The sequence below is a fragment of the Cibotium barometz genome, chromosome 62 (assembly GCF_041138505.1).
Source record: "Cibotium barometz isolate CiBa-2024 chromosome 62, ASM4113850v1, whole genome shotgun sequence".
In the NCBI taxonomy this organism is placed as follows: domain Eukaryota; kingdom Viridiplantae; phylum Streptophyta; class Polypodiopsida; order Cyatheales; family Cibotiaceae; genus Cibotium; species Cibotium barometz.
The window spans coordinates 19,283,146-19,299,725 of NC_141107.1; the positions used below are offsets into that span (position 1 = coordinate 19,283,146).

The 16,580-nt window shown below is 46.2% G+C and overlaps 1 protein-coding gene across 5 annotated transcripts in view; it reads left to right on the forward strand.

Annotated features, from left to right (window-relative positions):
• Nucleotides 1-12: 12 nt before the first annotated feature.
• Nucleotides 13-16,580, forward strand: part of LOC147604217 (uncharacterized) — a 33,909-nt gene continuing 17,341 nt past the window's right edge. For 3 of the 5 annotated variants that reach the window (XR_015265453.1, XR_015265455.1, XR_015265454.1), the window contains exon 1: nt 13-1,275. The gene's annotated coding sequence lies outside the window, so the exon portion shown is untranslated. The remainder of the gene's footprint in view (nt 1,276-16,580) is intronic. The other 2 variants (XM_086795531.1, XR_015265456.1) reach the window with 2 other exon arrangements.

Genomic DNA, 16,580 nt, shown 5'->3' on the forward strand with positions numbered 1-16,580 from the left:
GTTCTTTTGCTTTTACTGCACTTGGTGTGATTTTGATATATTTTCTGGAGCTTTGTTTTCCCTGCGTAGCAAGCAAGCTCGCGGGTGTCTGTCACAGAATTCCCCTTTCTATAAATATGTGAATTGAGAAAATCACGTGTGTTCTCCTTTTCACCAGCAACAGCGGCCCCTCGACACCGCCATTTTTCTAACTAGTGGGACGCTGGCCCCATTTTTGTAGTGCATACGTGTGTGTGTGTCACTGTGATTGCGGCGGTTGTGTTCCTAGGAACAGCACACATGGGGGGGACACACACAAACACAGAGTCTAGAGAGAGAAAGTGTGTGTGTGTTTTCATCCATTTTCTTCTCCACAGGCACGAATCAGGAGGCCCAATTTTGACTATTTTTCCACCCCCCCCCCTCTCTCTCTCTCTCTCTCTCTCTCTCTCTCTCTACACAGTCATCCTTAAACTCACCTCTTCCAGTAAAGCCCAATTCTATGGTGCCTCAGACCTCTTGAAAAGCTAGTAGAAAGGCTGAGAGAAAACCCCTTCTCCACCTTCTTCTACATCTATACTGCAGTCTATTAACCCTTCTCATCCTTGGAAGCTTACCCCATGAGTTTCATGGGGAAGCTTCGTCTGGGTTTCCTTCCGAGACTCCTAATGGCAATTTGCCAGCTTTTGTCGTTTGACCCGTTTTCACCTACCTACTGCTACTACCTACAGCGTCATCATCAGCACCCGCCTTTCGGTTTGACTTAGATCTATTAAGAACACTTTTGCATTTTGGTGATACCTTAGCTTCCTCCTCCCCACACCTGGCCTTTTGCTTCTCTACGCAAGCCATAGCGAGTCCCTTCTCTTGAACGGATCTCTGTCACAGAGAGAGAGAGAGAGAGAGAGAGAGAGAGAGAGAGAGACACACACACACACACACACACACACACACACGCACACACGAGTGTTCTTATACTCTATAGTGGCGGTAATGAGCAAGAATTCCCCTTTTCATAGTTCCGAGATCCACCAGCTTCCAATCAGCAGCAGCTTTTCTACAACACCAGAGGAGGGCACATTCTGTATTGATTTGAAGTCCATCTTCTTGAAGCAGGAAAACAAGATCTTTTACTTTTGAAGAATTTTACATCAGGACAAAATAACTTCCCTTTGGCGGATACGGTGAAGGAAGGCAATGGCAAGCGGCCACTGTGAATCAGGAGGAGCGCATGCCCTTGGCATAGCTTGGCCGTAGCATGCAAAGCTTCTCCACAGCATCCTTGTTACAGTACATGTAAGTCTCCCGTGGTGCAATTTTGATATATAAGTCATATACATGTTGAATGCTGTTATGGCCTTGCCGTCTAAGTTGTACATAGGTACTGTATGCAGTTGGTGTCGTACATTGGGGTTCTTTCTGCACATACTCATACATCCGAACATTATGCTATTTTGTCCAGTACTGAATGCATGCTTTCTGTTCAGTATTTAATGCCGTGCACCATGGTTCACCATGGTTTGGCCGTACATTACTGCTGCATGCAGTTTGTCAAGTGTGTATTACACATCATCATTATACATATTCTGTGTAGGCGAATCGTATTATACTTTCTCAGTGCTGTTGTAGCTCACGCCTCTCCCAGCTGGTTTCTTCTTGGACCTGATATTTTGATATCTCAATTCTTTCTAATGTAGCTCAAAGTTTGCAAACTGTAGCTCTATCATTACACCATGGTCATTTCTCTCCATATATCCATGCTCTGTATTTCTCTGCCCACCTCTACGTGCAACTAGTGCATAATGAAACATCGAGCTGCCCCATTCTTTTTGAGTCTATACAAAGGCCATTTTCTCAGTGCTTGTGGTAAGCGAACCCTCATGTATTGTGGCATCTCCATAAAGCTCCAAGTGGGCAGCTTGAGAAAGTGGTCTTTGTATAGACTCATTTAGGATGGGAGCATGCTCCAAGTCCATCAATGTGGAGATGTCAAAACTCATCTTTGGTAACTCTGTTTCATTTCTGCTTGCTAATTTGGCTGCCTGTAGTCATGTGTATCTGGAAGGTGCGTTGAAACTTGAAAGTTTACGAGATGTTATTCAACATGTGGTCTGGTCGGTGTGGTCCATGCAGATCAACAGACAGCATTTTTTGAGCAGGTGCATGCATAGGCAAGGCATGGCTGTCTCTGTCTGACCTTGTCTGTCCTTTGCATGTGATCAATTCTTGGAATGTTTGTAATCAGCAGAAATGATTCTTCAATGTGCACAGTGGAGAAGCTGCAAATTTAGCTAGGATAAATTTGACGGATGAGTTGCATTTTGTACAACTGTAGTTCAGGGAGGTTTAGAGTGCAATAGGGTGCATGATAGGCTCACTGTGTGCAGTTAACCTGGGTTAGTGTGGAAGATGTTAACCCTGGTCTTACCAAGGCTTACTCTAAGGTTTCTGGCCCTAATAAACCTCTGTAAGGGATCTGAATGGTGCTGCAGATCCCTCTTCCATGTAGAAAAAGGGACGAAGACTACCATCTTTGCCCCTATAGCAAAAGAATTAACAGAAACAGCCAGCCAATCTTTTAAGTTTTCAGAGTCCAAAGGGTGTAGTGGAGAGTGGGTGCCCTGTTTCACCTTGTTAGTGCTTTGTATTTCCTCTCAAAGGTTGTGAGTTGTGGGCGCTCTGCCAAATTGCCAATGCTGGGTGACTGGTTAATGTAGTGTCATGGTGGCCCAGATTACCACCTCTTCTACCTCCAGTTGCCTTGGTATACTGATCATTTGAGCTCTTGCCAATAGCTTTGTGGAAATCGACAAATCAATAGCATGATGTGGTGCAATGTGAAAACGTTTAGGTAACTCCTACTTGTAAAAGGCCTCCTAGGTCTTTCTAACCAAGATCTCCTATACACAGTCCAAACAAGATAAGAGAAAACAAAATGAAAGGGGTGCATGCAAGCTCACCACCCAATCGTAGGATCGGTACTTCAATCAAGATTCCACCCCCGAGCCAGGGGCTAAGGTTCCACCTTGCAGAGACATGCCAGTTAACACAAGCGTCCCATACCACCAACGCCTGCCCACAAGGGGCCCTTGGAAAGACTATCTGCGATCTGCGGTGTCCATGGGAAGAGTAGAAACTTTGTCCCAGGCACAGACCCATCATAAGTGCTCCGCACGATTGACTATACAATAATAACCCAAGGCATCACTTATATAGTGATAATTGCTGCCATAAATAGCTAACTTGCTATATTAAAAGCAAAGCACCAAAAGTTGAGTAATATTTTATTAATAAAAGTAAAAAGAGCAAAAGCAAAGGCAAAAAGGAAAAAGCAAAGCATAAAAAGGCAAAGCAAAAGCATGAAGGCTTTTTGGCAAAAAGCAAGGCTTCCCCAAGTATAAAAGAAGCATGAGCCTCTCTTGAGCATCAAGTTGAAGAAGAACCTCTTCATCCCGTTGCCATCTTCGTTGAAGTGTGGAGATTCTCTTCTCCATCATCATCTCTACTTGATCATGAGCCAAATTATGGATTTTTTCATCGCTGCCCACTAATTCAAAGCACCTTCATCAGCTGTAGCACCACGCCATCATCTGTCAGTAGGATTGTACGGATCCATATGGACATAGACAAACCGAAATTTTAAAAACCCTACAAATTTTAGAAACCCTAAAATTGATCAAAAAATCCTAAAAATTATTTTTTGGAGGTTTTTATCGCTTGAAAACCATTAAAATAGGTTTTATATCAATTTTCTTGCCAGAAAGAGCTTTTCCATGGTTTTCTTCATCGACAAGGCTGGAGGAGTTGTGGAGATTACTCATGGGATGAGGGAGTGATTCTTGGACTCGGATTTAGATTGGGACTAGAACTTGGACTCGGATTTGGATTGGAACTAGAACTTGGATTTAGATATAGACTTGGATATTGGATTGGACATGGAACATAGAGCTTAGACATGGAGCTTGGACATGGAGCTTGAACATGGAGCTTGGACATGAACATGGAGTTTGGACATGGAACATAGAGCGTAGACATGGAGCTTGGATTTTGGACTTGGATCTAGAACTAGAACTTGGACTTGGATATGAACTTGGATTTGGATTCATTGGATTTGGATATTGGATTTGGTACTAGCTCGGTGAGAGATACTTGTGGGTCATCTCCGTGGTGTGCTTAGCATCAGAGATCGTGTCTCGACATCGACATTGACTTGGATATTCTGCATCGGCATATCTGTTTGTTTTGTATTCATTGATTGTATTGATTCTGGCCAGCGTGCCCGTGGATTGTTCTTGAATAAATTCCTGAAAGGGGACGGGGCCTGTTCCCCGCTCAATGTGCTGTACTGTGCAAGATCCCTATTCCCTTCTCTCTTTTCTCTCTCTATATCTCTATCTCTTGGACACGTGGTTGAGTCGATCATAGCACGTCCCGGTGGGCTTACAGTGGTATCAGAGAAGCATTTCACTTGAAGAAACTTTCTTGGGGTGAAAGAGCCATGTTGAGAGTGTTGAGATATCGAGCTCAACTACTGCTACGGCGAACATCGATGACCCGCCTGGGTGATAGCTTTCGCATCTACACCACTGGGAGATTATGGATGATATGCGGTCAGTGGGATGACAGGCTGTGTGAGCCATTTTGGATTACTAGAGACTGGCATAGTTATAGTGCCAGCTCATTTAGTCGGGTTCACATTATAGACCTACCCTTGTATGTTGTAGTAGTTGAGTACTAACCCATATAGTGTGTACTCTTATTTTTATGTTATGTTGGTTGAATAGAGAAGAAGAAGATAGAAGAAAATTCAGCTATCCGCTCTCTCTTGTGTGTGTGTTTGCTTGCTAGGGTTTGAAGCTCTCTTTCGTCCCCACATTCTCTTTATGGTATCAGAGCCTGGTTCGTGTGAGAGCTAAGGAGGCAAGCAAGAGGCAAGAATAAGCAAGGAAAGAAGCGGTACTACACGAGTAAGAGCACCATCATCTCTTTCCCCTTCTTGGTTTAGATACAACACCCCCTTAGTAGCTTTGGGGTACTACACGAGTAAGAGCTCCATCATCTCTTTCCCCTTCTTGGTTTAGGTACAACACTCCCTCACTAGCTTTGGGAGCTACACATCTCCGATTGAGGAGCTGTCTTTGTAGGAGTGGAGCTACAAAGTAGGTATATCGTCTTATTGGACAGAGTTCTTTCAGCTAGATTCGCGTTTCGGGTGCGTTACGAGCCCCGTTTCGCCATTGTAGGATACTTTCGACAGTTTTTTGGAAGTTCTAGTAGAGAACTGTTTCTGCTCGAAATCAGATTATTGCAGTGCAGCAGTGCATTTTGGAAATGCAGACAGGGTTTGCACATGTATTGTTGATATTTCGTAGGAGCGGAGCTACAAGGCAGGTATATCGTCCTATTGGACAGAGTTCTTTAAGCCAGATTTGCGTTTCGGGTGCGTTACGGGCCCCGTTTCGTCACTACAAGGTATTTTCGACAGTTTTTTGGAAGTTCTGGTGGAGAACTGTTTCTACTGGAAATTTGGTTATTGCAGTGTAGCAGTGCATTTTGGAAGTGCAGACAGGGTTTGCACATGTATTGTTGATACTGGGTGTATGTACATGTACTCTGGTCACATTTGGTGACACACAGGCTGTGCTGAAGTACCGTTGCTGCAGCAGTGACAAGAGATACTGCTAGCTACATTACAGGCTGCATACAAAAGTTGTCTGTTTGCAGGTTATTTGATTGTTGCAGGTTATTTGATTGTTGCAGGAAAACATGTCGGATGGAATTAATCAGATTGTTAGTGAGAAGCTGGATAAGAATAACTTCCATGCTTGGAAGTTCAGAATGACCAATTTCCTAATGGGTAAAGGATTTTGGGATTATGTAGAAGGAGACAATGAGGAGCCTCCAGAGTTATCTGAGGAGAATGCCACTCCTGTAGATATAAAGGCATTCAAGGATTGGAATCAGGGTGCAAGAAAAGTCATGTACTGGCTTTTTTTTTTTTCCGAGAAAAGATCCTTTCATTAGTTATGTAAAAAACGCCCGTAGGGCTACAAAAGAGATCTCTCCTGCTCCTAACAGAGAGAAGAGCAGTGAATACATCATGGCAGTCCGGGAGACTCTCCCTAGGTGCTGCAAAATACAAGCATCAGTCTAAAGAACTGAGCGGCTAAATCATACAATAGGGGGGGGGAAGAGCCAAACAGGTGGCCTGTAGTGCCAACGGGGGGATCCTGTGTGTAGGGTGTAGAACGGGCCGCAGCGCCAAGTGGTGTGAAAGGCCTGGCGCCGTAAGATCGCCTCATCCGAGTCTCCCCGGATGCGGTCGTACTGTCCTCGCAGGGTGTGGATCAACTCCTGCCAAATCCCCCGAACAGTCTCTGCTGGTGGCTCTAATCTCCCCTCAAAGGCCGTAAAGCACCGGGCCCTCCAGGTGAACCAGATGGTGAGGCTGCTGAGGAGCTCCCATCGTAAATCCCTCTCCTGTGTCCAGTTGACGGACGAGAAATCCGGTGCCGGAACCAGGCGAGGCTGGCCCCTAATAAATCTGATGGCCTGACTGCCCTGCTCCATCTCATAGCCCATAGCAGGCCCTGATGAAGTCGACCAAGCAGCGGCACCCCACGTAAACATACCCTCTGGAGAGAGGGGGGCGAGAATACGCAGCATCCGCAGCCAAATCTGCTGTGCCTGAGGGCAGTCCCAAAGGCAATGTCTCTGTGTCTCCATAGGGTGGCCGCATCGGACGCAGGCCGCCGGAAGACCGCTGTAAACAAGCCAAGTGCCAACCGCTGAGCCCCTGTGGGCGACCAGCCACTGAAAAGCCGAGATCCTGCGGGCCTGTCGACTAGCCCAGAGTCGAGCCCAGAAATCCTCCAGGAACTCCTGTGATAGTCCCTGCAATCGCCAATGCCCCGCTGCCGCTGGAGAAACCGTCCTCCTCGCTGTCAAAATATGCCGTCCCAGCCGAACAGTATACTCTCTGTGGCCTCAAGGGATGCATAAGGATCATGCCACTCGTACTCCCCGGGGTCCCACTGTAGCCGGGCCAAGGGGCGCGCTGCATATGCCCATATGCGCCAATCCGGGAGCACGTCAGCAGGGTCGGGGTCAATATGCCACTTCCGAGAAGCGGCAGCCACTACCCGAATCCTCTGAAAAGTGCACTCTGCAACCAAAGGCGACTCCACCTCCACTCTCTGGAGTCTGCCCTCATCCTGTATCTCATAATAGAGGCATCTGCCATCCTCAGTGCTAGCTCTGACAGCAATTAGGATCTCCAACTGTGTAAAGGCTCCCATCCACCGTGGGGCCACTGGCTCGAGAGGTGTGAACCACTCCTCTGTAAGTGCCTCCTGAATATCATCCCTCATAATCAACCCCCCTCTGAAGTGACTCAGCCTCTCCACCTGGGTCTCCTCTGGTAGACTGCAGAAAGCCTGCCAGTCTCCAAAACTACGAGCTGGGCCTGCCGCTAAAGGTCCCCAGGCTAGACGAGGCCGAGAACCCAGCATATGACCCTGCTCTGTATGAACCGCTGGGCTCCAGATGAGCGGCTGCCTGGCCCGCTCCTCAACACAAGAAGGAGGCCGCTGAGAGAGCCCCGGTCTCAGCAGCTCCCAAGCTCTCAGGATACTCAAAGCAAATCTGTCCTCCCATCCTCTACTGAGGCCTGTCCTCCTCATCTCTATGAAGATCCAGCGAATCTCTGGTGCCCAAGTACCCCCTGCAGGAGGCGCCCGGGCCTGCAGTCGCTGCAAGAGGAGCTCTTTCCAAGGCTCAGCGCCTGGAAGCAACCCCCGAACAATAAGCTTCCCCAATAAGGCTCTACTCTGATCGACTGGATCTATAATGCCCAAACCGCCCTGAGCCAGCGGAAGTGTAATAACTGCCCATGCAACCTTTGCTCGAGCTGGCTGACCATCCCGCCCAGACCACAGAAAGTTCCTGATCAGCCTCTGTACCTGGCTGATGCAAGAGCTCGAGAAAATCCAGCAAGACGTAATGTACCACATAGTCGCTAACAGCACCTGATTTGCCACCACCACCCTCCCAGCCAAGGATAGTCTAGCTGTACTCCAATACAATAGCTTCTTCCGAATGCTCAGAAGAAGCGGGGCAATCTGCTGCTCAGGTGACAAATCAAGGCCAATCTGGCATCCCAAATACCGCACTGCTGTGCTTGGAGGAATCCATCTAAAACCGGGGTCCGGGCTCCATGCCGGAGTGGGAGCACTACTGATCCAAAAGGCCACTGTCTTGCGCCAATTGATCAATGCTCCCGAAGCTGCACTAAAAACTTGGAGCGACTGCTCTGCCCGAATAAGATTGGCCTCTTGGCCATGCAAAAATAAGCCCGTGTCGTCTGCAAACTCAGCATCAAGCAAATCCTCCCCCCGGACTGGGAGCTGAAGTCCTCTCAAACCAACCTCCTCTGCCGTCAAAGACATACTCATAGCCTCCGCAAAGAAGAGAAAAAGGAAAGGGGCGAGAGGACACCCCTGACGGACTGATCTGGTCAGCTCAAAACTCGGCCCCCGACCTCCTGGTCATGTACTGGCTTTAGTGTCACAGATACTATGATAGGACACATACATGATGCAAACACTCCAGTAGTTGCATGATAGCAGAATCTGGTTCAGATGTTCCAGACGAACACAAAGGCAAGGAAGTTACAGTTAAAGCAAGAGTGATGATTTGGTGAGTGTCTGTCTGAATGGGCTTGGCAAAGAGTACAAGCCATTCAAGACCTCCATTACAGTCAGGGAGAATATTCCCAACTTTCGAGACTTGATATCTATGTTGATCATAGAAGAAAAGGCTTTAGATGAGGATTCTTCTTCACAAAGCAAGAACACATCGGAACAGGTGTCATGTGCACACACATGTACATGCTTCTCACAAAGGCTAACCCTAAGGAGGCAACAAGATAAAGAAGAGAAGATCAGAACAGAACCAGATTTTTGGAGCATTTTCTGTGGAGTATCTTGTGGAGGGACACATCATTATGTGAATTATTTGTCTAGGAGCTGGCCGACGAGCAGTCGGCCAGTCCATGGGATATTCTCCAGCCTATAAAAGGCAAGTTTGCTCATTGTTTGTCATTCAGCCCCTTGTTGGCTGGGTCATAGAACTAGGAGTTTGTTTAGGTATTTTACTACCTTTTCAAAGGATTTATGTACCTTTTTGTACCATATGAATATACTGAATTTCCAGCCATCTCTCTCTCTCTCTCTCTACTCTCTCTTTGTAAGGTTCCTCTCTTTAAAAATGGGAGAAACACTTAAGATAGTCCGCTAAGTCTTATTTTGGGAAAAATTTCCTATTCATCGACACCTTGACCCTGTAGAGATTCAAGGATACGATTTATAGGTATGACCTAGCTCTATCCCGCAGGGGGAGCGTGATTTCCTAAACATCAAATCACCCATAGGGCAATTGATCAAAAATTGGGCAACTACTAGACTTGATTTCTAGGGACACCGCTTTTTTCCTCATCTTATGCAAGGCACAGCCGCTGGCCTAGTCTTCTTGAATAGAGTTGCCCAAGAACCTAACTATCTAACGTAGGGCTTTCACTTAATTTGTTGGAAAGCTACCCGACTAATCGGGTCCACCCATCCGTAGGATGGTGCCGTTAGGGCATTCCATCCTCCCACTTTCCACCCTACTCACGCATCAATTTGTTTTCTAATTAATACTACCACACTGTTTGACATAAATAAGCATATTCCTTAATTAGGGCCCTTCTTCACAAGGTTCGTTATAACAGCCTTCTTACACAATACAATCATACCAAAGACAAGATGCAATTATATAAAAAGTTTATACATGAATCCATTTCCATACAAGCCAATCCGGCTCTCTTATTCTTATTCTGCCCATGATCTAGAATTCGGCCTTCCAGCCTCTACATGCTGGGCAAAACCCTACGGGACTATACACCTCATCGTCGGCCGCTGGCGAGGACTCAAGCCGGCCTGTCGCCCTCTCAGGCTCCATCGCTCGATCCTCCCGCCTCTCAGAGGGATGTCTGCGTACTAGGGTGGGCTTATTTACCGCACTAGCCTGGGCCCTCAGAACTAGGCAGCCTCATAATCTCTCGCCTCAATCGGCGATCCTTATTCTCACAAAGGTATGAGGGATACCTTGGGCCATTCCCGGGCTTTGCTAATGACGCCGCCCGGCTACACAAGCACGGAACGGAGTTAGCGTTGAAGCCAAAAGAAATCTTGAATTCCAAAGATAACAACTTCAATGCAATTTTCTAAGTATAGCATTCACAATTCATGAAGATAGCTATTTCAACGCAATTTATCGAAAACAACATCACATAATTCGTAATTTCATATAACTTTTATGTCCTCGTTTTAAAAGAAAAAGACACCATTCATTAATACTAATTTAAGGAAAATTCTCTTCTTTTGAAAATTAACCAAGCTAACCTGGCCACCGTTTCCTTGAGGGACTTTAAAAGGGAGGACTGGAGCCGCATTGGGCGCATCTCCCTCCATCTCGTTGTTACGTGCGCCTCTTGAGGCAATATTTTGCCGTCTCCGGGATGAGGCCATCTTAGGCGTCGCCTTGTAGAGCTCGCTGCTGCGATCGAAACGCTTCAGTCGGATCTGAATTCCGAGCTCGTTTGCTCACCGTATGAGCAAAAGAATATGGCGCACGAACCCTCGCTTGAGCCAAAAATCCCTTACTAAAGTCTACGCAAATGGGGGGGGATTGTGAGATGTCCTTAAGGCCAAAGGCAAAAACGTGGAGAGGGCTGGGAGGGGTTGCTGCAAGCCTCTCTGTAAGTCTATTCACACGGGAGGGGAGAAGAGTTAAGGACACTGGTCCATGGCAAGAGGAGGATGGAGAAAAATTGGCTTATCTGAAAAGAGCCAAATGAGGGGGTGTGAGAGGGGTGGTTGCAAGGGCGGCTGTACTTGCAGCAAGTACGCTACGGCGGTACGGACGGCGGCACAACAGGGCATACGCTACACAGAAGTGCGTGCCGACTGAGGAGCACCCCGAGGGTTTATATAGCTGAGGGGTGAGGGTGCGGGCGCTGCACAAAGCAGGGACGAAAGGACGGTGTACCTTCAAAGGCTATGGATCAGTGGCCTGCATGGGTCTACTGGAAAGGTACGGTGTCGGTTGTCTGGGAAAGGAGTGGTACGCATGTACCTTATCCGGTCTGGGTGTCCGCCCAAGGGTACGCGTGGACCAAACAGTGGGCGGCCGTCCTTTGGTTCTTGGGCGGCCATTGTACGGGCGTCCTAGTAAGTGTGTACGGATCAAATTTTTGGGGCGGGGCACCCAAATTTGGGGCGCCCGCCTCGATTTGCGTGCCGGACCGCCCCGAGGGGCGAAATTTTTTTTTTTTGTCCGGGAGGTTCTCCTGGTCGCAGGGGTTCAGACCGTTCGTCAATCGGACGTGTGGTCGTGCATTTATTAAGGTTTAAAGGTCGCCGTTTTCTAACTAAAATGATTGAAATTAGCGTATAGGCTTGATCCGGTGTCCGTTTTGGATGCTGTAAAATCCTATATTAGGATAAAATCGCGCGCAGATTCCAAATTTGGGCTCAGAATTTGAAGATTCTAAGTGGAAATGACTCAAATAATAAAATTATTGATATTTATACCATAAAAACTCATAATTACATGGACATTTCTTTATTAGTGAAGATGGGTACGTTACATCCTTCCCCCCTTAAAGAAATCGAGATGTCCTCATCTCGTCATGAATTGGGGATAATCCTTTAAGAGTGTAGCTTCATCTTCCCAAGTTGCATCCTCTTCAGGGTAATCTTTCCACTGAACTAGATGTTCTACAAGAGTTCTATTTCGGAGTTGCCTTTCCCTAGAATCTATGATGCTATTGGGCTGTAATTCAAGGACTCCTTGAGTAGGGATTACAACTTGTTCATCATCAAGAATATGATCGAGACTGGGGACATATGGCTTTAACAAACTTACATGAAATACATTATGGACTTTGATATGGGCTGGAAGTTGGAGTTTATAGGCACTTTTACCTAGACACTTGATAACTGTATAAGGACCACAATACCTAGGGCTGAGCTTCTTATATTTCCCAAGTGATAGAGAACTTCGTTTGGGGCGCACTCGTAGAAGAACTTTGTCTCCTTCCTTGAAGATCCTTTCAGACCTCTTGTTGTCAGCATAATGCTTTTGTCGATCTTGGGCAGCTTTAATATCCCTTTGGATAGCTTTGGTTTGTTCCTCCATCTCTTCGAGCATTTTCCTGGATGCCTCAACTCTTATGGTCGGATCAGAGAAATTTAGAGGAGACAAGCATTCTTGCCCATAGAGTGCTTTGAATGGTGACATTCCTATGCTTTGATGATAAGACGCATTGTAGGCAAATTCTACCAGAGGAAGGTATTGAATCCACCTTCTGGGCTCCCGTCCACAGTATGCTCTGAGAATGTCTTCAATTACTTGATTGACTCTTTCAGTCTGGCCATCGGTCTCTGGGTGATAAGCTGTGCTAAAGCAAAGTTGAGTCCCCAGAGCTTGAAATAAAGACTGCCAGAATTTTGAAGTGAAGTCAGAATCCCGATCACTTACTATCCTTTTTGGGAGACCATGAAGTTTGAGGACTTCCTTGATGAATATTCGAGCAACATCAGAAGCTTTGAAGGTCTTTTTTGCTGGTATAAGGTGAGCTACTTTGGTAAGTAAGTCCACTACTACTAGAATGGAGTCATATCCTCCTTGAACAGTGGGGAGACTTGTGACAAAATCCATACTAATGCACTCCCACTTCATTTGGGGAATATCTAAGGGTTGAAGCTTTCCAGGCATCTTGACCCTTTCAGCCTTGATCCTTTGGCATGAGAGACATTGTTTCAAGTACCGAAGCACATCATTTTTCAAGCCTGCCCAATGAAAGCTCCTTCTTACCGCATTTAATGTTTTTGCATAACCTGGGTGTCCTGCAACAGGGCTATCATGAGCTTCATGGAGGATTAGTTTCTTTAAAGCAGGATCCTTAGGGATACATAGCCTGTGATTGAAGTAGAGGCTTCCTTCATGAGTGGAGTATCCCTTGATTAGATTCTTCTCTTTCTCTGAATGTCCCTCTTCTTCTACTAACTTTATCATCCTTTGATAATCTGGGTCATGAGATGAGACTTCTTCCACCTTGACCAGTATGGGATTATTTGGCATTGAAATTGCATTCAAGAAGGATTTGCGGCTAAGCGCATCAGTTACCACATTATCTTTCCCAGGGCGGAATTTGATGTCGAAATCATATTCTTGTAGAATTTCAATCCATCTCCTTTGCCGCATGTTGAGGTTAGGCTGGGTGAAGATCCACTTTAGACTTTTGTGGTCAGTTACAAGCTCGAATTTGCCTCCCAAGAGATAATGTCTCCATAATTTGAGGCAATGAACAACTGCTAAGAGTTCCAAATCATGGGTGGCATAGTTTGCTTCATATTGCTTCAGCTTGCGGGAAGTATAAGCGACTGGTCTTCCTTCTTGGCCTAAGACACCACCAAGTGCTAGACTACTAGCATCGGTAACCACTTCAAATTCCTTGGAGAAATCAGGAAGCTTTAAGACTGGGATAGAAGTAATAATGACTTTCAGCTGATCAAAGCTGTTTTGATGGATTGGCAGCCACACTATTTTGCAATCCTTCTTAAGAAGATTTGTCAAGGGTGCAGCTACCAAGGCATAATCTTTGATAAAAATCCTATACCAACCCGTGATTCCCAAGAATCCACGAACTTCACGAACTGATTTAGGGGGTGGCCATTCTAGAATATCCTTGACTTTGGCAGGGTCTACTGAGATGCCATCTTTGGAGACGATGAATCCAAGATACTCAATTTGATGAGTAAAGAAGGTACATTTGCTCTTCTTGGCATAGAGTTTGTGTCTGCGCAGCAATTGCAGAACTCTACGCACATGCTCCTCATGCTCTTCCATTGATTTGGAGTAGATTAGGATGTCATCAACGAAAACAAGCACAAACTCATCCAAGTACGGGCGGAATATATCTTGCATTAGGCGGTTGAAGGTTGCAGGAGCATTGGTTAACCCGAATGACATTACAGTAAACTCATAGTGGCCATAACGGGTATTAAAGGCTGTTTTGGGTATATCTGCTTCCTTGACTTTGATCTGATAGTAACCAGACCTCAAATCTATTTTTGAGAAGACTTTGGCCCCATGAAGCCTGTCAAGAAGTTCATCGATGCGAGGGATAGGATACTTATTCTTGACAGTGACTTGATTTAGCCCTCGATAATCTATGCAGAGGCGGAGAGTCCCGTCCTTCTTTTTTTGGAAAAGAACAGGTGCTCCCCAACCACGGAGAGCTACTGGGGCGTACAAATCCTTGTTCAATGAGTTGGGAAAGTTGATCCTTAAGTTCAATGGCTTCAGGAAGGGACATTTTATAGGGAGTTTTTGAGACGGGTTGAGCTCCAGGGATCACCTCGATTTCATGGTCAACTTCTCGAGGAGGCGGTAACCCTGTAAGCTCGTCAGGGAAGATGTCAGAGAATTCTTGGAGCCAAGAGGGTTCTGTCTCCATACTAGGTTCAAAGACTTTGTTGAGTTTGACTAAGAAAGCTTGCTGACCCTTACGTGTTCCCTTGAGAAGATGTTTTGCCTTGACTACCCTAGACTTAGGTTTTCCTGTGATCCCCTGAACAGATATTACTTGGCCATGCTCATTTTCAAAAGTGATACTCCCCTGGTTACAATGAATGCTAGCTTTGTTCGCAATTAACCAATCCATCCCAAGGATTCCATCATAAATTCCTAGTGGCAAGACTCTAAAGTGACCATGAGTTTGCTCATTACCCAGCTCAAAATCAAGGTTTCCTATAGAGTGGCGAGATACTACTTCTTTCCCACTGGCTAACTCTACAATCATTTTTCTAGCTGATTTTTGACTCAAGTTTAATTTTTGCAAGCACCTAGGAGAAAGGAATGAATGGGTACTGCCACAATCAATCAAAAGCTGAAATGGCTTACCGTGATGATGAGTGGCGGGGGCTTGGATTACACCAAATTGTTTATTCGGACCTTGGTGTTCTACTGCCGCATGGACGGTGGCGCGCTCTTCTTCAGCCTCTTCCAAGGTTGGTTCTTCACTTATAACACAGGCAGTTCTAGCAACTGTTCCTCCGCGGCCTCTGCCACGACCACTGCCTCTTGCACCTTGGTGGGTAGGGGTTCCACGGCCTTGATTTCCTCTGTTACCTTGGGGGAATGATGTTGCCATCTTGGGACAGTTGGCTCTAAAGTGTCCCGGCTCATTGCACTCAAAACACAGAGGGCCTTCTCTGGAAGAAGCAGCATACGAGCGGGGGGCAAAAGAGTTGCCTTGTCGCCCTCTGTTGTAGTAGGGGAAATTCTGTTGAGGTTTCTTGTAGGGTTGATCTCTAAGGTTTGCCTCAGGGTAAGATCTCTTTTGATTCTTCGGTTTATTAGCCTTCATTTCTTTCACAAGGGGCTTTGCTCGTATGAGAGCATCCTGTAAAGTGGTTGGCCTCATTGCTTCAAGGCGAGAATCTAGGGGTTCATTTAGCCCTTGGCAGAAACGAGCCACTTGCTGGGAAGTAGTCATAGCTGGGGCATACTTCCGAATGGTAATGAATTTGGAATAGTAGTCCTCAAGAGTTAAGCTGCACTGTCTAAGACTAAAGAACTCATTCATCTTTATGGATTCATGGGATGGAGGAAGATATCTTTCCTTCACTGCCTGCTTGATGTCTTCCCACGTTTGAGAATGCTCGGTGACTTCCTTGTCACGGCACCACTGTTTCCACCAGAGTTTAGCATCTCCAGTGAGGCGAAACCGTGCGAGCATAGACTGATTTACTACTCCAGTACCGGCAGCAGAGAAATAATCGTCCATCGCCTCAATCCAGACTTCAGCATCCTTCTCAACCTTTGAACCTTCTCCTTTAAAGGAGGGAGGTTGCATTTGCTTGAGCAGGAGCTTCTTCTCCTGGGTATCGGTATAAAGCGCATTGGGAAGTGGAGGGTGGTCATCCTGGCCATCATCGTAAAAACAATTTTTAAGATTACAAGATTCATATTTGCACAACGCTTAATTTTTGGAGAGCAAAACCATTGAAATTATTTTATTTCCAAATATTTACAAGGACAAGTTTTATTACAAAGATCTGAGACTAATATAATTAGTCTTATTTGACATCAAGGGAAATTCCTAGGCTTCACTGTGACATAAGGGTAGAGCGGTCCACATATGTGAAATATGGGGGTTCCGCTGTAGTTTCTAAGACTCTAAAAACTGATGGTAAGGGTGGTAAACTCTGGATTGGGGTGGGTCCCAACACTGCTACTCTATCAGCAGGTAAGACCTGCATCACTTTGTCATACACCCAACGATCCTGAGGTATGCGAACCCCATCTATAGTCACCGAGGTGTCGTCCCTGGGGGTACCGACGAACCAAAATAAGCGGACCATCTTCAGCTTCTCAATCCAACGAATCCGCTTAAGGTCGGTGGTGAGGTTCCCAATCTGATCTGCTCGGATGATGAAGTATCTCGGCCCACGACTCCAGAAATCTCTACCCCATCCTCTCTGAATACGAGA